The following is a 26,091-nucleotide window of genomic DNA, read 5'->3' as shown; positions in this document are numbered from 1 at the left end:
GGATTCGGTTCATTTCATTTACACTTTCGAGCTAGTAAGAACTTCTCGTGGTAAACCCAGTATAGCTAGTAATATTTCTTAATGTGCTTACCACATACTTGCTATTATCTCTTGATTCATCTCGTAGCATCATACAATATCTGATTTATCACGAATAATCGACAATACGACAATTTGAGGATGGTCCGAGAACGCTGCTGCAGTGCCGTCGGGGTGCAATAACAGCATAATGCTCATCTTGTACATCCCTTGCCAAGACATCAATTTCATATAGCCTATTTCTCAGATTAACGCAATAGACAACATGTAGAAAAATCAATTCAGATCAATAGTTGCTCATTACAATTGGTCAAGAAACAGTTCATTGAACAGTATTTAAAATCTGTCGCAATTTTAATACATTTTCCAATTTCCGTACTCGAGAATTTTGGAAGCGGGGGCCATGACTGGTCCTGGCTGGAAATATTCGTGGGGAGAAACTCAACCCTTTGCTGCAGGAATTTCATTAACAACTCTTTGGTAAAGCATAAATTTTCCGAGGAAAATTCTGCTAAAAGTGAACTTTTTCAAAACAACTCTTTTTGATTGGAATATTTATCAACAACTCTTTGTCAAGTAAAATCATCCTAAATAACTCTTTGCTCCATCGCCAAACCAAACCATTTCATTGAATTCATCAAGTACAAGAATATGAATGGTAAGGAGAGGCAGATGACGTATATTTCGCTGGCGTTAGTTTCCAACAGGTCGCCGGTTGGCGCTGACTACTAATACGTCCACTGAATGATTTTCAGTTGTTGCTTTCGCTTCGTTGCTCTCTGGTTCCGTTCGCTACTCGCACACTGCTGTGGCTTTCACGCGCTCTTCTTTGCTGCTCCGCTGCTTAATCCGTTCGTTATGCCGTTCGATATTTGAATGAGCTGGGAGTAGAACAACCAGTTCTTTTATTTGCTCGAGCTCCGTTCATCGATGGCGAGTGGTGGGGTTCTCGCTTGGTTGTTTCGTCACTACGTTCGCTACTCGCACGCGATTGGTTATTGCTTTCGCGCTATTTTCGTTGATGGTGTGATTCTTCGCTGAGAAAAAAAAACTGCCACTCTTTCGATTTTTCATGCAAAATGACCAACTTTGATAAACTATATCTCAGTTATTTATGGACCGATTTGAATGAAATTTTCATGTCTGATATCCATAACTTAAATTTTAACATATATTATTGAGTGATTTTTCCAATCACACGTTGAAAAGCAGTAACGGGTTAACTAAAGTGAATTTTTTTGACGATTTTTTATAATTGACATAACTAAACATATTGAAGGAATAGCTTCATGGTATCTTCAGCAAAGTTGTAGATTTTGACGAGATGAATAAGTTTGCTGAAGACAGTTTTTGTGTAAGGCTATCAGATTTTAGGATAAAAAGTTTTGAATTTTTCGTCGAAAATTACTGTTTAGTCAAACCGTTATTACTTATAAACTTGTGATTGGAAAAATTATTCAAAAATATATGTTAAAACTCAAGTTACATCTGATGTTCTGTGAAAGTTTCATTCGAAAATATTTCCATAAATAACTGAGATCTAACTTACCAAAGTTGGTCATTTTGTATGGAAAATTGAAAAAGTTTCAAATGCATGTGAATAAGTTGGGGCCTTCCTTAGCCGAGTGGTTAGAGTCCGCGGCTACAAAGCAAAGCCATGCTGCAGGTGTCTGGGTTCGATTCCCGGTCGGTTCAAGATCTTTTCGTAATGGAAATTTTCTTGACTTCCCTGGGCATAGAGTATAATCGTACCTGCCACACGATATACGAATGCAAAAATGGAAACTTTGGCAAAGAAAGCTCTCAGTTAATAACTGTGAAGGTGTCATAAGAACACTAAGCTGAGAAGCAGGCTCTGTCCCAGTGAGGACGTTGATGCCAAGAAGAAGAAGAAGAAGAATAAGAAAATGTGAATAAGTTCTCAGTTTATTCGACAAACCAGCTAAATATTTCATGGGTGCACAACAGCAACAGGGTACCGGATCACAGGGATTTAGTTGAAATCTGGAAACGTAGCTCAATTTTGAAATCTTGAGCGATTTCACAAACCAGATTCTGGATTAACAGCTCAGCAGGCTTCTAGCAGCGAGGTACTTCTCGCTAAGCAAGAGCTCTTACCAGCTCGAAAGCGGAAATGGAATGAAACTGAATCCAACGAAGGCAGCATGTTTTATAACCTTGGAATAGCAGATGATGCTCCTCCCTTTTGTGCTCTTCGCTTTCTGATCGACCAATCTGGGGAATGGGTATGTGCCAATAATGTGTTGGGCTTGGAATTACTTGAAAATTGCGGAGAATACTAATACGTGAGAAATTGGTCGAACATGAATTGCTAGAATGATTGACATTCCCTAAATATTCAATACGAGCTATTGATAATCAATAGTTTTCTTTATTATGACGGTAAATTTCGGATCCATGGGTGCCAAAAATATTACAATTGTTCAATGAGAATGTCTTATCAAAAGCATTCTAAATATGTCGCAATTTTGTTACATGGGATAATTTTCCTAATCAAAGTGTTCCCATAAAATATGGAACATAAAAGGCGCTGTTGGAAAAGCCACTCTATTTTACAATCGTTGTGAAATGTTGAGCACTCACCCCGACGGCACAGCAGCAGCGTCCGCGAGTACAATCTAAAATGGTTGAGTCATAAATTATTCATGACAAATGAAATTTTGTATGAAGCCGTGAAATTGATTTAGGAATATTAGAAGCTATAAATAAAGTCGGAAATATTTCTCTTTTAACTCTTTTCCACAAATTTGATGGCTCTGAAAAGAAACGATGGCTTTGTTAGCTTCGATGTTGTTACGGATAAATAACACTGCTTGGACCAGCAAAACTCAGGGGGCTTCCGGTATTTGCTCCTAACGGGATTGCTTCTTGACCTCCAATGATGATTTCATCACGAGTCGAAATTTTGAAACGCGGGTCAACAGCTCCTCGGCCGATGAAATTTGCGGCGGCGATGACGATGGCTGGGTGAACACAAACAAGCGGTGAACCACAAAGCGAGAATGACTCGCCCGACCGTGTTCACAGTTCGACCGCAAATTCACCTGTGGACTGCTTCCTCTTCTTCTTCTAGGCGGCGGCAGCGGTGATGGCTTTAGCTTCGGACGGCATCTTCTCTCGCTCGCTTGATAGTTTGATTTGAGCGAAGCAAGACAAACGGGGGCGTCCTTCGCTATCGATGTCTGTGCCTGAGAAGCACGCCCGGTCAGAGCAAGCCGATCTGTCGCCTGCTGTGATGCGAGCCAATCGGAGAGTGAAAAGCAAATGACGTCAAATTTTCTCTAGCCACCCCTATTTATAGATTTGCTTGAAATCAACGTTCTATTTTAAAACAGTTATTAAACTATTTGGACAGGTATGTGGGATTCAGTAAGTAAACGACATGAAGCTTTGATGTCTTATCTTTCGATTGAGGTGCTAATCAAGAAATTTCGTTAAGCCAGCGAGAAGTTATAAACGTTTAAAATATTTCATGCCAGCGTAACGCTCTTGGTTTTGAAATTCCAATTTCACTCCTGTATAGAGAAGAAAGACGTACTTCTACGTCAAAACTTCATATCACAATACACACTGAAGTCGACAGCAGCTGTAAACACTATGAATTATTTACATTACAGTCTTTCGCCTAGTATAGAACATACTAATGTACAATTTTATTTTGCTTTTGGAATTGGTTACTCACCATACTCACAAAGAGTAAGTTGCTTACTCACCCGAGAGTAATGACGTCATACTCACTGCGAGTATTACTCTTTACGTGAGTAATACTCGCAGTGAGTTATGACGTCATACTCTCGCGTGAGTTAGAGTATGGAATGAGTGACTCGCAGCGTGAGTATTACTCGCAAACGAGTACGAGAGTGAGTATTTTTTTGCTCGCGAGCACGAGTTTCCCAACACTGCACGCACCGCCTATATGGTCGCCCGAGCGACCGACGCATTGATGCAGGTACCGAAAGTATCTTCACACAATCGAATAGTGATCCGATCGAGCGGTGCAAATTGACGCGCATGATCGGATCACGAAACGATAATGAACAGCCTGCTGGCAATGAAGAATGGATCACCAGTTAACACAAGTAGACTGCAATGAACATACGTGCCAATCGAACGATGCTGACTCTCGCACAATGTTCATTTCGACGTTCTCTTTGCCATGTCGCCTTTCGCCTGAGAGGGTGAACTCGGTTGCCCTCTCCAAGCGCAACAATCGATTCGGTAATAATTACGGATTGAGTGTGCATTGAGGCGAGAGAAAACATCCTTGACTGCTGATATTCTTCTAGAATTGTTTCTATAATTTTCTTAACAAAATGTCTGTACTATTTTCAGGAAACCCCATTTCAAACCCTGTTATTGATCTGAGTGGATTGGAGAATTCTCTGGTGGAAATTTGTTATAAAACGTCTAAAGACATAAAACAAAGGCCTTAAGGTGATTATAAAACGAAGCCAAACTTTGAATTTTCTAGTGCACAAGACTGGAGAATCTGACAACAGTTCGCGTTGAAAATCAATCAAGTTACTTGCTTGCTGGTGGTTACCAATGGGATAAATTTTCAACACGGAAAGCTCTTTGTGTGGCTTCGTTTTATAATCACCTTAAACATTAAGAAGTAATTCATATACTTCTCTTTGTAATTTTCGACTTTTGCAGTCGGCTATTTTCACTTTTAGGGGAAAGGTATTCAATATCGGCAGACAGAGATATGTTTGCTAAATTAAGTGTAATTGTGGAAAAGCCTAAGTTACGAATAAATTATTCTTATCTACAAAGTGAACATGATGGCTACTTTCTTCTCGGGTTTCTTCATATTCGTCTCGGATATATTCGGGCAGAATTGGTGTGTCCCGGAAAAGCTTTCGGTTTCTAGCAGTTTTAATGTTGTCAAGCATTTTGAACTACGCTACAGCAGCATGATGTTGTAACGCCTACCTACTATACTATTTTTAAACCAGAGAAGCAACAACAATGTTACCACAATTACACTTAATTTGGCAAACATATCTCTATCTGCCCATATTGAATACCTTTCCTTTAAAAGTAAAAACTAGTTCATATATTTATACAGACTTTCATCGAAGGTTTTCTTCTGGCAATCTATTAGGGTGTCCTCCGAGCATCCCATGGCTTCCACAATCAATTTGTACAAAAGTTTCACACTGAACCAGAAACAAGTGTTGCGATGAAATTAAATTACTTTCTATTGAAGGGGTTTTCTGAAAAGGCAGGTTCATCCAGTCATGTCATGTTAAAAAAAAACCGGACAAGCCTGAACGTCCAGCATGAAAAAAAAACTACTAAAGTGTTGTAACTAATCCTACGGACACCAAATGCGATTAAGAAATTGGCAAAAAAAACACAAACTAAAACAACACAAAGCTTGGTGTACAATATGGACCTATTTCTTGTGTGACTTACGTTTCAAGCGGACAAATGGTCCGACAATTTTAAAACTACTACAAAAAATGCGCATCAACGAACTACTACAGCTAGTGAGTTACGATCGCGTGAATTGTACATGGACAATTTATCTTAACCTGAAAGTATAATCCGGCATCCTCAATGAAGGAGATAAGCGCAGCCATTGAAGAGAAGTCGTCCTGCAGGGCTTCTTGAATGCTACCAGAAGTATGTCTGGAGCCACCAAATGCTGAGCAGTTGCAGATCAACGGGTGACGAGGGGCTTCGGATTGGAGCACTGTAACGCCTCTCGCTGAATTGATGATAATGACTATCGAGCTAGTAGTAGGTGCAGTGGCGGCATGTAGAATAGCTGCTGCTTTGGCGGAGAAGATTGAGCACTGTCCAGGAAGACGAGGCTGGTTGCTATATTTCTATCCGTTATTCCTAAAGATGGGCAAAACGACTCATTTCAATGAACCAATCCGATCCGAATCGCTCATTTAAGTGAACCGGATTTTTTGAATGGTTCAGTAGCACAGCGGCTCGCAAAGGAAGAGCAAGCTGAACCGAGCGAACGGAAAAGAGCAGTTCACTCCCTGTAGCGCGACATGCGTCGTTCCTTTCGTATTTTTTTCTCTTTCACTCTTCGTACATTCTTGCCCAAAAGCTCACGATAAACTCGGCCGATTCACGGGGGCACATTTTCTCTCTATCTCACATCACTCCGTGTGAATGTGGGCGGAGCACAGATAGCATGGAGCAGCAAAAAACTTTAATTGCATGTGTGGCGTGGCACGCAAATCAAAGCACATATCAAGCGTTATAATAAAGCCGAGAAACGAAAGAATAAGAATAGGGGAAAAGATTTGGTTAGGGTAGAATGATCCAGAATGCCACTTTAAGGATTTGTGTCGTTTTCTTGTAATTAGATCCACATTTGAAAGCCATTCGGAGTCTTAACAGTATCTTTACAATATTTGCTAGCTACCACAATGAAAACATTTCCCAAATTTGAGTGTGTTTACAGCTTTAAATCATGTCGAAAAGTTGGTTGAAAATGGGGGTGGTTCAAAATGATCAAATAGGTGGGGTGGAATGCTATTTAGTATGGAGATCGAAGAGTCTGCAACCATGCTTCCCCATGTGTTTGCTCTGAGGTATGGAAACACTTTTTCGTTAATAAAATTATCGTGAAAACATACACCTTAGGCAAAAAAGTGAAAATCTATGAATTTATGTCGCAGGGTTGTAGCAGCATTTTTTGGATAAACATATTTGAACATCGTTAGGCAAATTATACAAATTGAAACTTTCTAGGAATGGTTCAATGAGTCGGGCCATTCTACCCCATCAGTGCGTATTGGGCCATTTTCCCCTAGTGGTTTCTCCGGTTCACTTTTTGACTGATCCGTGCCGATAAAATGTATCAATTCTGATGAAGCCTGCCTTAAAGCTTTTTTTCTGTCAAATTTAAGATTTGAGATGTGCCAATCTCGTTAACCACGCCATGGCGCACCATTGCGTTTTGGCAATGGGTGGAAGACGCACACCGGTTGCGTTTCCTATCAGGTAGTCTGCTTCTTACATCAGACAAATTCTGCGATCGAAGGCCCACTAACCCTGTGCCGGGATGAGCACAAATATTTTGGTCTTCAAAGACACTGTTCATCATTATCATGAGCAATAGACTGATGCAAATTTTGAAGTTTTTGCTCCCCTATGCTTAAACGATGTCAAATATGATAAAAATCATCCTCCCAAAATTTGAAGTGATTTGGAAGAAATTTGGTTGTGCACACGCCATTTGAAGTTTATATGGAAATTACTATGTAAATGTCTAACCTTTTGTATTCAGTCCTCTAACTGCACGTAATAATAATCTATGGAAAAGTGAACATACTCTTCTCATTGTAGTGAATGGAATGGAAATAGAAAACGAAATGTTTCAAAGCAACATTAAAGTAATAAAATACAAAAAAAAACAAATTACTATCAACACGATCATTCTGAGAGAGCCTGGAATACGAGAACACGTCTGTGAATGATTTTTGTTCGGCTGGACATTTTATCCACCACATCATGCGAGTCTGACCCGAATCAAGAATCATATAAGTTTGTATTCCACAAGCATTAATGTTTGAGCATAGTAGTATAGACATTTTCACGGGATGTTTACAGATTATTTGTTTTCGAGGTTTTATGACCGTGTTCCTCTGTGGTTATGACCACATAGTACACGCAGTTGTAAACAAAAGCACTCAGAAACGTCAAATGAAAATATCTGTAAGAACAAAACTGGAAAAGAGAGCAAGAGAGACACTACGAGAGCGTGCACGGCACTGGAAGCAATCGTCGGGTTTGAGATTGCAACTTAAAGACTCGAACGATATTTTTGTTAACATTGTTCTGGCACGAGGACGTGTTCAATATTTTTTCGCGAGGAAATGGCTGACTCCCGTTCCGACACTCATGTGAAATCTTTCCAGCTACAACTTTGCCGAAGACCACACTTCAATTGGACGTAAGGAAAATTTGTTATTATTGATAACAAAGTCTGAATCATGTGGAGATGATCATTCAATTACTTTCAGAGCAACACTGCTTTTTTGCTGTAGAACATAGTAGCCTGGATTACTTTGATCAATTCTTCCCGCCAGGAGCACCACTGTTGCCTGCCGAACAGTTGGTGAAGCATGCAAAATGCAAACCCACTTTTTGATGATGAATAACAATTTTTCCTGACGTCCAATCAAAATGTGGTCTTCGGCAAAGTTGTAGCTGAAAGGATTTCGCATGAGAAGAGTTTGTTCACTTTTCCATTAAATATAATGACGAAGAGATAGGGGGCTGAACATAAAAGGTTGGCGTTTTCTATAGTAATCTCCATATAAACTGCAAATGGCGTGTGCAGAGTCAAATTTCTTCAGAATCAATTCAAACTTTGGGAGAATGCTATTTACTATAATAAAAATCGTTTAAGCCTAAAATTTCAAAATTTGCATAACTCTAATGAGCAATGTCACCGATTTGACAGATGCTTGCGGATCGCCGGTCTCTTCTCTGTATGAATAAACCTACAAACATCAAATTTTACTATGGTTTAAAAATTTCAGGAACAAAATGTGGCTGTTATTGCTTTTATCTCTTATGTCAATTAAATCAAACTTCGATTCTATTCGGGTAGCAGATTATCAGTTGTACCGAAGCATAAGATATCTTGAGTCTTTCCATTTCCATTTCCGCTCACAGCTCTTAACTTTGTAGGATACGATGAGCTTTCGCTAGAACATGCGTGTTTCTTGTATGCGGTACATCAGCTTTATCTATGACGCGCTAGGCGTTAGAGACAGTAAAAGTTCAGTACAGGTTAACCATTATAATTAAGATGTAAATCTACAATATGCTCGCCAATGGAAGATGCTACGCTGTAGCCATCAACGTAGATATCTTACTTATAATCAGCACTTAGAGTCAATGTTAACGCCGTAATAGATGCTGACGTTGATAATGACGGAAAGGTTCCATACAGCGATCAAAGGGTGGTCGATTTGTGATACTACTGTGGTGATCTCCAGGTAGGGTCGATGTTCCCTTAGTGGACAGTCCCCTATAGTCGCACTAGTGGCTTTTTACGGCCGTATTGCTATGAACCTTTTCAAAACATTTTTTGACATGAAGATCAGAAGCTATTTAACTAAGTACCATCGATACACAGCTTGATTTTGTTCAAAAAATGATCGAAATAATTAGTTTTGCTTAAAATTTGAGCTCCCTTGCGCCTAAAGTAAACCTATTGTTCCTATAGTAGCACTACTGAGAGAAACTATTTTTTATTTTACAAAATAATTGATGAATTAAGAACTTTTTTTACATCAAACGAAAGCTTTTGATCCACACTTTGTAAGAAAAATATAAAAATTTTGTGAAGATACGGTTTTGATAAGTATTTTGCCAACGCCGTGATGCTAGTGCTACTATAGGAACAGAAATTAGAAATAGTGCTACTATAGGCACATGTATTCCTATAGTGGCACACGCGATAATAAATGCAAACATTTGAGTTTTCGTAGTTTTCATATTTTTCCCACAAAACCAAGATAAAAAGCTTTCAGATGATGAAAAAATAATGACGATAGCGTTATTTTTCGATTTTATACGAATTTTTGTTCTTAGCTATGCGGCTATTGGTACATCGACCCTATACCAATGCGGTAGGCAGCGCAATACACATTAAATGCATCTTTACCGAACGTTACATTGCTTTACTGCTTGCTCTTTGCCTTTCAGTTATGCTTTGTTTCCTCAACAATCATCCAAATTATCCCACAAAACTCTAATAGACTGACTTGTTAATTTGTTTTAATTCACACAAAAATCATTTAGGATTGGTCACATTTAGCTAACACAACATGCGCGCTCAACGGTGGCCCACCAATCTCACTCACGATCGACTCGGCTAGCAGTTCAGAAAAAACCAAACAGCCTCACATGAACGAAACAACCCAAAACGAATTGCCCATACACGGCTTTTCACTGCCGCTGACTTTTCACGCGTCTATCAACATAAACGGCATGACAGCGCGCCACCGCCAACGGAGCGAGCAGCTAAAGCCCACATGCGCCGAAAACGAGCGAGAAAGTTGACCAGATTTTCCCCGCACAAATTCGGTGGTCGAAATTTTCATTAATTTACCTTTTCGAATTCAAACTCTCTCACTGTTTAGCTTTATCGGACGGATTGTTTCCCAATCGCCACACATCGATCACGGGGCGACGCAAGTGGATAATTTCCAAAATTTTCCATTTCGACCAATTTTTTGTTTGTAGCGAGTTTGATTATTAGGATTATGTCGAAGTAATGAAAGCTAGTAAGATAATGCATTACTAGCGCCTAATTTTTTGTCAACTTCACAATATTTGTTTGAATACATTCTCTTAGAAAATTCAATATTACATCTATAGTCAGTTACAATTAAATGTCTGTATTCACTTATAAACAGAAAATTGGAACTTTGTGTTAAGAACAAGCGTTTGATCTACAAGCTAATTTTCAGGCCAGTCATGTTATATGATGTGCCAATATGGACAAGCTAATGTAATACCAGGAAGAAAGATCTGCAGAGGATTCAAAATAAAATTTTGAAAACGATACTGAAGTTTTCCTCCTGGTATAGTACTAATGAGTTACATAGAATATCCAATGTTGAAACATTGGAACAAGTGTCAAATAAAATAATTAATAATTTTAGACAAAAATCGTTGCAATCTTCTACTGCCACGATAAGTGCGTTATATATGTAGGTTTAGTTAGTTGAAAGCCTTTTTTCTTATAGGCAGGTGAAATAATTTCTCTAGTAGAAATTCTGAGCTGCTATAGCAAATAGTTGTCGTTAATAACCTGTAAATTAAAACTTAATTAAGTTTCACCAAATTACAATGACAGTGTTGCCTATCACAGAACACCCAAATAAAAGAAATGTATGAAATGTTTGAAACAACACCTAATTTAAAACAATGGTAAATCGAAAAAGTTTCAAATGTATTGTCTCATACAGTATGTAATGATCAATTGACTCCAACTTCTTCGAGAAATGCGATCTCTACAAGCGCACCCAACTGAAACTACCTCATTCATTTTCAATCAGTCACGAGACCGTTAAGAATTATCGGCGCACATGCTCCAGGGGCTAGCCGGAGGCAAAACGAGGAAAATTATAAATTGATGAGCTGAGTGCTCTCACACTACTTACTGAGTGTTTTTCGGAGGCCTCCGCCTCTCAATATTCCTCTATTCGGAAGTGTTGCGCACTTACACGATTCCCAAGTTATTTAATAACGTTAGATTAATTTGAGCTGGGTAGTCCTCATCTAGCAACCAGAAACAGCACCACCCAGCAACAATTGTTTTCATTTTTCCTTTCGTGGTTTCGATGTTGCAAACAACTTTAGTATTTCGCCGAAAAAAGCACCGCACCCAAAGCCAGTGAAGCAACCTGCGCCCAGTTTTAAGTGTTACTTGTTTTTGCTCTCAAACTCGCAGGCAGTAAATCAAAACTCTCGGTACAGCGTAACTGAGTAAATTATACGTCTTTTAGTTCATCTCCCCTATTGTGATTACGATACTGAGGGATTTAAAATGCTGACCGACCCTCGGAAAAAAAGAAGAAAATGCCGGAAAAAAACTATTTAGCTTTGTAGTATACTATAAAACGCGAAAAAATAACACCCCGAGATTGGTGTGGCAAAACAGACGCTAGATGATGATGGTCAAATGGCAGTGAGGGAAATAAAAAAAAGAAACAATAATAATAGCAACAAGATAGAAAACAAAAACGCATAACACCGAAGAACATGGAATCAAACCGGGGAAAGAAAAACTAAGCTGACTTTTTCGCACCATAAAAATTTGAATAAAGAAGCTGTAATGGTGCGACTAAACGATATTACCGATAATCGAGCTCTGATGGGGAAGAGCGGGAGATGTGGAAAGAGAAAAAATAAATAAATAAAACTTTTCGGGCTGATGAATGAACAGTGACAAACAGAAGCGTAGTGACAGATGGGCGCAGTACTAAAAACCATAGTTTTTTTTAATAAAAATCTTGGCTTTCAATTGCTCTATCAGAAGAGTATGGTTAGCAGCATAGTGTAGTGATGATATCAACACTTTTCTCAGTAAAATTGTTTCTTAGGCCCTTCTCATCAAAAATGTCTCCATGTTATTGTCTACTGGTGTTGATGAGAATTCTAAGACTAAGTTTTGGGAAACTTTCATTCAAGTCAACTGGAGAAGTACTAGCCAAAATCGACGAAGATGAAACTCTACAATACACCGGCAGTAGCGTGACGCTGCGCTGTTGCTATCAAGGTACAAGCTTTGTACTGTGATTCATCCAGATATTACTTTTAGGACTGTACGTTCAAGGTACAGAATCAGTCGGCAAAAGTCAATCATTGAATCTTTTTGACGATTGTAAGAACGATAAGTTTTTGAATTGTATCGAATCGCCTCTTGCATAAATGTACATACAGACAATTCTTCAAATATTGCTTCTTAATCGCTCTAAAGATTCCTCTAGCTATTCTCCCAAGTATTCGTATATTATTAATTTTAGCAATTTTTCAACGAATTAGCTTGAGCTTGATTGGCCTCCGTGGTTTCTACTCCAGCATCGCCAAATCAGCTATACTTACTCAAGGAACCTACCAGATGACTGCCTGAGACTAACAGACACCCCAGTGTATAAGTGCTGGTGATCTTCTATTTTTAGGCAATAATAGTGCCTGCCACGTCACAATGCATTTAAAACTGGTTCTCACATCTACGTCAATTTATGCGGGAAGGTGTAGAGGCAAGGCAGAGAGGCTTGCTTTGCGGTTAGCAGACTGCCTATGTGTCAGGCGTAAGGAAAGGCGTGCTAAAATGATGGAAGAATGGAAGCGCAGGGAAACGGTTTCTTGCCCGTCTATGGCTCTAGCAGAACGAATATTTAAGGTGTAATAGATTATGAAAGGAAGATAGAAGTAGATAATGGATACATCTACAAAGTACGAGGAAAGGGACGGGCCTGGAATTAAACCCATGACCTTCTGCTTATAAAGCAGAAGCGCTACTAATTAGACCACCAACCCGTCTAGATTTAGCAATTCTCCAACGGAAATAATTTCCATGGTGATTGCTCCGAAAACACTCCAGTGGTTCTCAAAGGGGGATTTCATCCAGTAACTTTACCACCAATTCCACCAAGAGAGCTTGTGCTCGAGCTTGATTGGCCGCCCGTGGTTGCTACTCCAGTATCGCCAGATCAGCTGCACTCTCACAAGGAACTAGCCATGGTCTCCAGACAACAGCTTGGGATTAACAGACATCCTCAGTGTGTAAGTGCTGATGATCTTCTACTTTTAAGGCAACAATGCACTGTGTTTTATTTTCTCGATTTCATGCGCTTTTTGAATAGCGCCCAAACCGTTGATTTTAGCGATATAGTTTGTTTGGAGAAGTTTCTTGGTTTATTAAAGCGCAGCTTTTGACGAAAAAAAGCTTTGTGATCAATCCACCTAGCAGTGAGATAGAAAAACTATTTTTTCAAAACATTTAGATAGACATATGGTGTCTTCAGCAAAGTTGTAGTATTGGCAATTTGAAACAACTTTGTCTAAGACACAATTTTTCTATCTCTTATACTTTTTGAGATATATGCCGTTGTATGTGAATGACCCCTAAAAATCATGTTTTTTATCATAACTTTTTTCCAAGATTTTTAATATTTTTTGTGCTTCCTACAAAGTTGTTTGTCATAGAAAAACCCATGTTTTTGCCGAACATATCATCACCCTATCTTTTGAAGTAACAAAATAATTCATGAATTACTTCATGTCGAAGACACAATTTTTCTATCTCTTATACTTTTTGAGATATATGCCGTTGTATGTGAATGACCCCTAAAATTCATATTTTTTATCATTACTTTTTTCCAAGATTTTTAACATTTTTTGTGTTTTTTACAAACTTGTTTGTCATAGAAAAACCCGTGTTTTTGCTGAACATATCATCACCCTATCTTTTGGAGTAACAAAGTTATTCATGAATTACTCTTTTTTCAAGGGGTAGTTTAGGCTTCTATAACTGGCTTCGGCGAAAAATGGCACAGACAACTCTTACAAATCATGAAAGTACCATATCTCCCCTTTCGGCAGTTGATAAAAACTTTTGTCTATAAGCGTCTTTGCATGGGTTTTTACTATCAAACAAATAAGCCTTATTAAAACGAATTCGACTGATAATTCTTTTACTTTAAGAGATAGAGTGGAGCAATGTTCAGCAAAACTACGCGTTTTAAGATGTTTAACAACTTTGTAGAAGACATGGAATATGTTTAAAATTTAAGTAAAAAGTTATAAACGAAAATGATTTTAAACGATTTTTTTCATACAAATTTGTGTACTTTAAGTTAAAAAATTCGTAACTCTTTTAAAAGATTTTTAACATTTTTCGTGTCTTCCACAAAGTTGTTAAACATCTTAAAACGCGTGTTTTTGCTGAACATTGCTCCTCTCTATCTCTTAAAGTAAAAGAATTATCAGTCGAATTCGTTTTAATAAGGCTTATTTGTTTGATAGTAAAAACCCATGCAAAGACGCTTATAGACAAAAGTTTTTATCAACTGCCGAAAGGGGAGATATGGTACTTTCATGATTTGTAAGAGTTGTCTGCGCCATTTTGCGCTGAAGCCAGTTATAGAGGCCTAAACTACCCCTTGAAAAAAGAGTAATTCATGAATAACTTTGTTACTCCAAAAGATAGGGTGATGATATGCTCAGCAAAAACACGGGTTTTTCTATGACAAACAAGTTTGTAAAAAACACAAAAAATGTTAAAAATCTTGGAAAAAAGTAATGATAAAAAATATGAATTTTAGGGGTCATTCACATACAACGGCATATATCTCAAAAAGTATAAGAGATAGAAAAATTGTGTCTTCGACAAAGTTGTTTCAAATTGCCAATTCTACAACTTTGCCGAAGACATCATATGTCTATTTAAATGTTTTGAAAAAATAGTTTTTCTATCTCACTGCTAGGTGGATTGATCACAAAACTTTTTTCGTCAAAAGTTGCGCTTTAATATACCAAGAAATTTCTCCAAACAAACTATATCGCTAAAATCAACGGTTAGGCCGCTATCCAAAAAACGCATGAAAACGAGAAAATAGAACATAGTGCAATGGCACCTGCTACGTCAGAATGCAGACCAATGAGGGGAACCGGTTCCTCCAGTAGATCCTACATATATTTTTAAAGGAATTCATCCAAAAACAAAGTGTTGAAGAAATGCGTTCTTCCTGGGATTTCTCCAGAAATTCCTCATGTAAATTCTCTACAGACAATTTCAGGAAATTTTCCACCAATTGTAATAGGAGTCATTAGAGGAATTCATACAAATATGCTTTCAGGATAAAAGGAAGGCACAAAAGTTTTACACTAGAAAACGAACAAGCATAAACACCTAGTGGCAGAGTCGGGAAACTTTGTCCAAAGATAAGTTTTATTCAATAAGTTGCAAAAGTGAAGGAATTCTCATGCAGTTTTTCCAGGCACGTCTTACAGAGATTATTATTATTTTTACCTTTATTAAGGAGATTTTCAGCCTCATGGTAGAGATTTTGGTATTTCATTCAAGGACAAATAGAATCATACTCATTAAACTCAATTCACTGACATTTATGCCACCATCAAAGGAACCTCACCAACACTAATTTGATTGTAATGAAGATGGCACAAAAGTAGATGGAGAAAAAAAAACATCGATGATTGTTTGTCGTTGGTATTTTTGATCTTCACAAGCAACAGAGTGTCAGTTTTAGAAACTGAGGTTCAATGAGGATTCTGTAATTAAAAATCTATATTTTGATACGGACAAAGAATGATCTGATGCACAGAATCAATCACGTTAACGCGTCAAACGATGTGCATCTTGTAAAATTTATAACTTACTGGAGCGAAATAAAAAAGCAAGCTTGCTCGAATGATCCTCAACAATTCGTTACCGAGTATCACTGGCAGTTGAGTATCAGCAGGCTAAAAGAAAACTGTCAGTCTTGTAACAAGCCCTAAGCCATTCTCTGTTGTGTTGACAAGATGAGGATAAAAACAAATAAAAATCTATGAAGATTCAACCCATCGAGTGTGATTATTTCGTCCCTTTTCATCTACAGATTATACCAGAATCTTTCTAAAAAATCGTATGATTTCGCAACTTAATTTTTGATGAATTCTTTAAAATGTTCGTTCAGGCTTTCCACTACGAAATGCTACAATAATTATTCAAGTAATTTCTTCTTGGCTGAAGTCAAAGGTTTTTCCTGTGATTCTTATAAAAATCATGCAAAATATGATCTAAGGTTACGATTGATAAATTTTCTATAATTCTACCAATTTACCTACGACATCCTTCGGCTTCCTCAAGGGTTTAAAAGTTCATCTAAGAAGTACTTGTAGTTCTCTTTGGCAAGAGACTTGATGAGGTCTTCCCAGGTAATCAGATTGTACGTATAATTAAATCACTTTTTGCGTTATGCGATGCTTATATGTTCAAAGTTTCTAAAATGGATTCATCTGGAAGCATTCGATGGTAGACCGGATATGTTGCAGATTTTCCGAGGACATGTCCATGTTTTGTCGTTTTTTCTGTGGTTTGAAATTTTGTTTGGTGTTGTTTTTTATAGATGTTGACATCAGTGCTGTAAACATTCAACACTTTGCGCGACGTTCGTTTCGTTGCCATGGTCAGCAGGCATTTTATTTTTCTGCATTCATCCGCTAGCATCAACTCTCACACGCAACACGGGCGGTAGAATGATCATCGAGAATCACAAAAAACTGTGAAATGAACGTCGTCTGACACGATGACATTTTCATAAATCATAAGCTTTGCATACAATTCAAACACATGCCTAACGAAGCTATCGTGGTCAGCTGCATTCAATTGACATCTTTCTCTTGTACATTCGTTTAATCGCTCGTGTTTTGAATGCTGGAGGTGAAGGCTGTCGAATGTCAACGAAAACGTGTCGACTGCCGCGATTACACTGGAAGTAGCAACTGCGGGTGGTCAATCATGCTCATGCTATCTTCTTCGGGCGACATGTGACAACTAAGATAGGTATATCTCATTGCCTCTGCATCTCCACAAAGGTTACTGGGAGGGATATGTGTTAGTAAGGAGGATCGTTAAATTAATAACACTTCGATTGCACGCGAAAAAGAATACGTCAGCTTGGATCTTTCAAAACACTCTCTTACCGCCCGATTTTGACAGTTTAGAAGAAAAATAAAACTAACTTGTTAGAGTCGATTCCAAGGAGGACTCATATAAGGACTGTTCATTTTATAAAGTGGGCACCTTGTGCATGCTGTAACTTTTTAATTTATCAATGAAATTTCAATCGGTTTTCTGTACATCGTTCGACTAGTATTGTAAAAGGTTGTGATAATACAATATTCTCCAAAATAATTTAATTGCACACGAATAAGGAACAACATTTAGTACGGTCGATTTTTTGAGGATATCAAAATCAATGATTGTTAGAAATTGACTGGAAAATTCGACAATCTGTATTTTTTATTTTCGTAAAAGGCTTGTTCTTCGAAAGTAACATCAATCAGAGGCCTGATGGGAAAAATCAAGTTTATTTTGGAGCAACAATTCACCAGATGTTAAATAATAATTTTCCTCGATATTTCTGTAGAAAATATGTTAAATTTGAAGGAAACTGATATGAGTAGAATTTTTTGGTTCCAAGTAAGTTCTGACGATAGTGCTAATATAGTATTAACATTAAATATCACTTACGCCTTCATAGAGTCACTTATTTAGTCCCCACGTCACATTTAAAGCACAATAGAAAAACAATTGCTTTATTTTTAGAAGACCGTTCAAAGCAAAATGACAATCATCAAAATTGGCAACACTGCTGTAATAAAATCGATTTTATTTTCCACATATTATTTTCATAATATGATATTCTGAGATTATCAATTGAAATATTCGGAGAAAAACGTTTACAATTTGCTGTAGATCCGTAAATATGCGAATATGATTTTAGAAGTATGAGCCTTTTTTTAAAACGACCATAAAGAGAAAAATTTATACTTAAGACTGCGGTTTAAACTCGCGATTTACCTCTCGTTTATACAAATATAGTTTCTTTAGTAATCTAAACTAGTTTTGAACACGCTTTTTAGTTTTCTCTTTTGCTGGGAGGATAAGGATGGTCTATCAACAAATTTGGGCATAAATGGATAATTCACTAATGTTACCTAATGTCAGTGAATGGTGGAATATAATTCATTTTTTAAAAGATACACCTTTATTAGAATAGTAAAGGATACAAACATACAATTTGTTTATAAAAATAAGGATTTTTGTTTTGCGAAAAATAATGTTAAACTTTGACAATCAGCTTTTCTGAGGAGTTTTTGGAAAAACGATTTAGCTCTTCAACCAAAAGCCTTTTCTAAAATCTTATATTTTCATTGCATTGTAGAATAATACTTGAACGATGCATAGAAAACCGATTACGATTTTATCAATAATTAAAAAAGATGTAGCATAAACAAAGTGTCTACTTTATAAAATGAACAGTCCTTAAAACAGCTTGGAATCCAAAAATGGCTGTCACAATGGCCGGTTTGTGCCTCTAACCCAGATTTCAAAGGAACTAATTTGCAGAAATAACTAAGGTACGAATTCGGGCTTCTTATTTTAAACTTTCTGCTAATGCTCAAAGCTAAAATAGAAAATGTACAGTCGTGATGTTTTTTTCGTGAGATTTGTATCTTTAAAGTTTCGAAACATTATTGAATTAGGATTCCAAGCTCTCTCACCTTATGTGTATTTTATAGAATTCTTCGGTAACTGACACTTTCCCAAAAAATAACTTAGCCTGGATTAAATTGGAGTCACAGATATCATTATTTATATCACAGCGTTTCTTTATTTGCTAAAACTGCTGTAGTAGTCCAGAGGGGAAATAAGCGTAATATATTTTAACATATTACATGAAGACAAATTAACAACTCAAATTATATTAGACTTTAAGAGCAAAAGTGACCCAAAACTGTTTGCAGTTGAGCATAACCTGATTCCGTAGCTTGTAATACACGTAAGGTAACTTAAGGTGAAGATGAATCAAAGCCAATGCTAAAATTTTTGCTCCTATGTTTATATCAGACATACGTTTAACTTGATCGATTGGTCACTTACTGGTGATGACCAATTGATTTAGTTTTCAGCTTAAAAGGATGTTCCACCAAGAATTGCTTCGGTGTAAAACGGAATTAAAAGTCATTTGTCTGGTAAATCGGATATGTATCGGTCAATTTGTTGATATTATTCTTAATTATTGAATAAGTTGTTTATTGCATATCTCTGTTCCAAACATGCGAGTCAATAACTTTTTTCTCCACGAAACTACGTATCGGAACATCTTAATTACACTATAAATACTGCACTTGTTTACTTGACAAAATGACAAATATTCGGTGCTCTAATGATTAGAAATGGTTCTAAACATCAGCTTAGTAAAGCGCTTAAAACAAATGTTCAAAATACATATCAGAGGGGTGATTCCAAAAATTATTGGCCTCAAGGAGGTAAATGTCAAAAAAGTTTGGGAAACACTGTTCTAGAGGATGAATATCTGGAGAACCTTGTGAAATTTTTTTCCGGAGGGATATTTTTAAAAGGAGTTCCTGGTACCGTTTTGATTCATATTACGGACACTTAAGGCTTCAGTGAAGTACAACTAATCACTACACCTATAAATTGAATCGTTCTGTTCAAAACTTTAGCGTAATCAGGCCTTGCAAACACTTGATTTTCGAATGGTGGATGAATATTTGGATTCCACATCATTAATTCACTTTGATAAATAAAAATGTTCGGCCTCTTCATGATTTTTATTCCGGACACAACCACACTTTCGCTTCATATTCCGGACACTTTGATTTGAATTCCGGACAGCTCTTGAAATACATAATCAGAATAGTCGAATCATTAATTTAACGCACTAAGCCGTTAGAAAGACGTCAAAACTTGTTGAACATTGTAAATTTTCATGGGTTGCTATGTAAAATGTTTATAAAAATCATCTTTAAAATTGAGAACTTTTTGACGGCGCATTTTGAAACATTTCTAGTGAAATCTTTCCCATACAAAGTAGAGTGTCCGGAATTTGAAGCTGTCCGGGATTCGAATCAAAACGGTACTTCCTGGTACAAATTCTTTAAGAATCCAAAAAAAAACTACAAGGTTTTTTATGGACAAATTTTTGAAAAATGCCTCGGGAAACTCCAAGATGATTTTCTGGAAAAATTCCTTAAGGAATTCTTGAAGGATACTATATGAGTTCTTATGAAAGACGGTCATAGTGTCTGCCTGGATAATTTTTTTAAGAAACACTTCTTCAAAATTTAATGAAAAAATAACGAAAGAATGAATTTATGAAGGAATTATAAAAATAATCTAATATCCTGGGGAAAACAAAACAGGAGTTCTTAGAGGCAGTTTTATGAAAATCAACTTCTAGAATAATACCAAGAGAATTTCTGGATGTGCTTATAGCTTTTGTCCTAAAAAACCTGGAGGTGTTACTGATAGGAAACCTGTATAATTTAATGAGGAATTTATTGAGAAGATGTAGGATTTTTTGGAGAAAATTCTAATGATCTTCAGGAAGAAGTACTGACGAAATATGAAAAGCATATGTCAAGGACTTCTTAGAATAAATTGCTTAGGTAATCCAATAGAAAGTGTTTGAGGATTTTTTGAGGAAAAAAGTTTAAATAATTCATTGAAAAAAACTCTGAAAGAACTTCTGGAGAAGTTTTTCAGAGAAGGGTACTACTTGAAGTTTTCGTAGACGAATTAATTTTTAAGCTACACCGTAGACTCCATTTTTGCAAAGACATCCCTTTGTGTATTTTGAATCATCAACATTTATAAAATAAAGTACAAATTTGTTTTTGTTCAATTGCTTTACAACTGTTTCCAGTTATATTTTAAATTTAATCCATAGTTTCCTTATAGGCTTCACCCTTTACTCCAAATCCATAACATGCCTTACAATTCTCTAAAAATTTCATAAGACCTCACCTTTCACAGAGACTACATCCTACATGGCAGATAAATGATATTTTTTTCTGATATAAATTAACGCATACTCTCCTTCTGACTGATAAGCCTGCTTCAAAGCGAGGTGTTTTTTCCTGAACAATTTAAGACTAAAACAGTTTTCATCCTAAGAGCGGAGAGCTCAAAGTATTCATGAGGGATCATTAGTTAATCGTGAAAACATACTTTGGATTTGGAAAAACCAAAAAACTTTTTTTTTAGGCTGATTTGTTTTCGGTAAAAACATACCATGAATTATTGAATTCGATTGTTTAAAACTGGAACTAGTATAAGAAGTGAAAAAGGAAAAGAAAAACTTTTCAATATCAGGCCGAAAAATTGACGTCTGGCCCACATATATCGACATGTGTAATGTGATGCTTGAATTATGTGGAATATATCAATTATACCATCCAACTGTGCCTGTGATTTCAGGTATCTTACACCCTAGATTTTTAATTTGACGTCTCAGTCAAGTTTAAAACAGAATCGATGAACGCTAAAGCAATGCTCAACATACGTCATCCATTACCGTTTCAAGTCCGCCATAACACAAAGTTTTTTGAAAATCTTTGTGCCAGGGTTCGATGTTTTTAAGTTTTAAAATGTCTAAGCTGCGAAAAAGCCATACTTTTAATATTGAATGCCAATATAAAAGAGGTTACAAATTGGATCTAAATGTAACTGTTAAGAACAAATAATGTTTTTAAACCTCTAAGTTCTAAAATTCTTTTCTGAAATAGCATAGGCATTCAGAAAGTGTATGGTATCGATAACTGATAAATGTACCCGCTCAAACTTACCTGCGAGTCCCTGTGCCCGGCTGTGCAAGCTGTATCCAATGCCTGTGTCGAACTGCCAAATCTTAATAACAACAATAAAACATTATAAACACCTCCTGCCTTCGGCACTTCCACTCTGAACGGGGCGTGGAATCAACGATAGCCACCAACAACTAACAGCTTAGGCCACCACAACACAAATCCAAGTCATTTACTGGCCGCAACCAACGCAGCAAAAACCACAATCATCAACAACAGCAACAACAACTGGCAAACACTTCACCATGGACGGATAGCTTAAGGGTATACCGAACTAGCAACGCACCGTCAATCGCATAATCACCACCCAAAATCCGCTTCCAAAAAGACAGTGAGTTGGTGTTTTTTTTTGGCTTAACAGCTACTGCTGTTGCTTCTGGCGGTATCTCTTCTATGGGGTTTTTGTTTCACGACGCCCAACAGCTCCAAGGCGAAAAAATCCTCTTCGTCATCATTCATTCAAGCACAAGCACGCGCCTGCGCAAAGCATGGAATCAGCACAGCACATGTGTGTGATTAGAACGGGGGCGTTGAAATCTCTCCAATCCAAACACAACAAAAAAAAATCCGGGGCTGACCTCTTAATATCTCACTTGGTCTCAGTTCCAAATCCAAATCAAACGCACGCACTTCGTAACGATTGTCAAGTGACTCTTCAATACAACACACCCTCTTCAATCGATATGTTGAGGCGTTCAAATTTTCACTGGCACCACCAATCGAAAGTAGCACTACTCCCCCTCGACGAGCAGCCTAAAAGTTCTTACGGGACCAAACGGAACAGGTGTTCACCGGTATTCCCAAGCACCACCGGGCGATTTGTTATTTCGGGTTCGTATCCAACGCGACCGCGCACGTCAAATGACTACGACTGGGCATTGGCTCGATCGATAGACAGCGACTGCGTATTGTTGCCGTGTGCTTCGCGATCCAACTCGAAACCAGCACTGAGCACACGGTTGGACCTCTTGTGCCGATCAACCCCACAGAAAACTTAACTCACTTCAGAAGCACGGTGGCACACAGAGGTACGGTATTTAAAAAAAACTAACTAAACTATTTCCAAACATAGTTTTTCGATCCCGACTTTTTACTAAAAAAAATACTTGATAAATATGAACAGATAACTTTTTATAAGTGGTCAAAGCCCTTATAAAAAGTTATCTGTCAGAGCGCAAACCGTAAACTGGTTCTCGGATTTGATCAGTATTTGAAACATCTTGCAATACAGTTAACTACTCCCGTACTATCGAGATGCGGAGAGCGAGTTAATGAACCATAGTAAAGGTTGGTTTTCATGGCAAACTCGATGGTTCCTTAGATCGCAGTTGCACTGGTTTAGTGTTCTGTAGTCGATACCTCCCTATCTCGATGGTCCTATCAATATCGAGATATGGAGAGTTGACTGTATTATGCTTAATTTTCCTGCAACGCAGTTTTAATTAGAATAAAACGAAGTGGGGCCCAGATAGCCGTAGCGGTAAACGCACAGCTATTCAGCAAGACCAAGCTGAGGGTCGTGGGTTCGAATCCCAACGATCGAGGATCTTTTCGGGTTGGAAATTTTCTCGACTTCCCAGGGCATAAATTATCTTCGTACCTGCCACACGATATACACATGCAAAAATGGTCAATTGTCAAAGAAAGCTCTCAGTTAATAACTGTGGAAGTGCTCATAAGAACACTAAGCTGAGAAGCAGGCTTTGTCCCAGTTGGGACGTAACGCCAGAAAAAAGAAGAAGAAGAAAACGAAGTGTTTATTTGCCCAATGTTTCAATATAGTTGTTGAAATGTTGGGAAAGGCTCCCTCCTATTACCCCGAATGCCATTACCCCGAATGCCATTACCCCGAAAGCCACTATCCCGAATGGGTGACTACCCCGAAAGCCATTACCCCGAATAGTATGAGGTACAGTGCAGTATCTTGTTTTGCGGACAAAAATGCGTCTCTAATGAAAACTGGTAATTAATGGCGCGTTAAATTCGTCGGTAAAATGTTCATAATTTAATTTCCCTTCTTTTATATCAGCTATTTTTTAGAAATATCTTGTTGGCAACTATTATCTTCTCATTCTTTCTGAGACAGTGCCTGTTTGTCAGCTTAGTGGGCACCTTCGTAGTTCAAGGGTTCATTCATAAATTTCGTAACGCCAAAAATTGTCATTTTGTTAATAGCCCACCCCCTCGTACCATTTTTGTATGGGAAATCTACATATTGTGTATGGGCTGTAACATTTTGAGGACAACCAACCTCAACATATTTTTCCCCCTTCAGCATTACGAAATTTGTGAATGAGATTTTAATAAAATAAGCTTTTTATTGACTGATCGTTTTCCTAGTCAATTAACCATTCGTGTACATGTACCTCTATGCCCAAGGACGTCAAGGAAATGTTCAATACATAAAATCAGGCACCGGAGGAATTCGAACCCATAACCCTCAAAATGGTCTTGCTGAACAGCTGCCTGATCACCGGTATTTGGACAGCATGGTGGTGTTTATAACTCAATTTTGTTTTTGTACAAATATTTTCCATTCTTATGAATATAGGTTGTACGTGATGCTATGTACGTTGTTACAGTGATCATTCACCTCATAGCTGCAAACATTTCACCAGAAATTCTTTCTTAAATAGGCTGTTCTTTCATGTTTTCGTTGGATAAGCTAGTCACTAATATTTCCAAATAGACCAGATTTTTTCAAAGGAATATATTCCGAATCATGGTATAATTCAAATCATAAATTATCTCTTTCTTTTATCTTCTTGTATAAAAACAGACAGTTCTCTTATGAATTTGCTCACCACTTTTCTGCCATTTTTTGTTTTCCTGGGCTCATAACCTGTTGAGCAGTACAACTCGGGAGCGTAGCGTACACTCTTCAGAGCAAAGAAGTACACGTCGTTAATAAATGTTGTGATTTTAACTTGCTCCGGTGTACCTTAAAGTATGTTTCTTGGATAAGCTTCAGCTGAGGTTATGTGAGTGAAACAATGTTGGTTAAGCCATCATTAATGAATTGAACATGCTAGTTTTTTTATTTTTCCGACGTTTCAATCCTTTTGAGACCTTTTTCATGAGTGCAATCACTACGGTTTCCTATTCAGAATGGATTTGCTAAACTCTTAAATGTCATGCGGGATTAACGGTAATGGCTGAGTCAGACCGGTTATAAACCGTCGTTATGTAAACAATCTCCTACTTAGCAAGCAGTCTGGAATTTGTTATCTTTTATTTAAATCATCCATCATTACCAACTTTGGTAATAGCCACAATATTATAAAATCGCGACTCTTCCAAAACCACAAAGACTCTATGCACTCAACCCTTAATGCTCAAAAACATTTTTGCAATTCCGTTGCTAATCAATCAACTTTTCATTGAGAAGTTGATCAACATAACGGCCTACTTTTCCTACCGAAAGAAACAGTGCTGAAAAGTGCTACTTGGGTACTACTGTATCACAGCCTACGTGATTGAAAAATACTAAATTGAAACTACGCATGGCTGTATGCCCATGTGGTTTCTCTTGAAATGTTTCTTTGTGCTTTTAGAGTTCATCCAGTTGAAACGGCATTTTTCGAAATAGCAAAAAATGTTGTATGGAATTCGTTGCAAAACTCGATTTTTTTAGCACTCGTTGTATTTATCCAACTCGGCCTCGTTGGATAAATGTACAACTCGTGCTGAAAAAATCATCATTTTGCAACTTTTTGCATAAATAACTATTTTGATTGCTACTAGTGAAATATTGAAATTGCGGAATTCTTGCCATGATTTTTTGAATACGGACCACTCTGAAGGCAGCGTCCAACCAACAGCAGTTGAGCCACTTGAGCAAAACAACAATCGCTCTTCGAGTTGGAATGCCAAGTGGATTTGGGCTCTCTTTCTCCTTGCGCTCAAAAAGCTCAAGTGCTGGCGCTGCTCACCGTCGTACATAAGGAAGATATGCTCCTCACTGTTCTCTGGCTGGCGGTGTATGTTGCTTGATTATGTTGCGTCTAAGCCTGCTGACTCCACGATGAGCATTTTTATTGTGATCATGATAGACAAAACGATTCGATACGCGAATAAGTTGGTTATAGATCCTTCAAACGCACATCAGGTGTATAATGTTAAATTTCATGA

At 37.5% G+C, this 26,091-nt stretch overlaps 1 protein-coding gene across 1 annotated transcript in view; it reads right to left on the bottom strand.

Moving 5' to 3' along the window:
- LOC5567876 (ras association domain-containing protein 10) overlaps positions 1 to 22,999 on the bottom strand; it is a 143,106-nt gene extending 120,107 nt beyond the window's left edge. Inside the window, exon 1 of the mRNA XM_001651857.2 lies at positions 21,943 to 22,999. The gene's annotated coding sequence lies outside the window, so the exon portion shown is untranslated. The remainder of the gene's footprint in view (positions 1 to 21,942) is intronic.
- Positions 23,000 to 26,091: the final 3,092 nt, after the last annotated feature.

Source organism: Aedes aegypti, chromosome 3, assembly GCF_002204515.2.
Source record: "Aedes aegypti strain LVP_AGWG chromosome 3, AaegL5.0 Primary Assembly, whole genome shotgun sequence".
Lineage (NCBI taxonomy): Eukaryota > Metazoa > Arthropoda > Insecta > Diptera > Culicidae > Aedes > Aedes aegypti.
The sequence above is the reverse complement of the archived record's forward strand: the minus strand, read 5'-3'. Positions and strand labels throughout refer to the sequence as shown.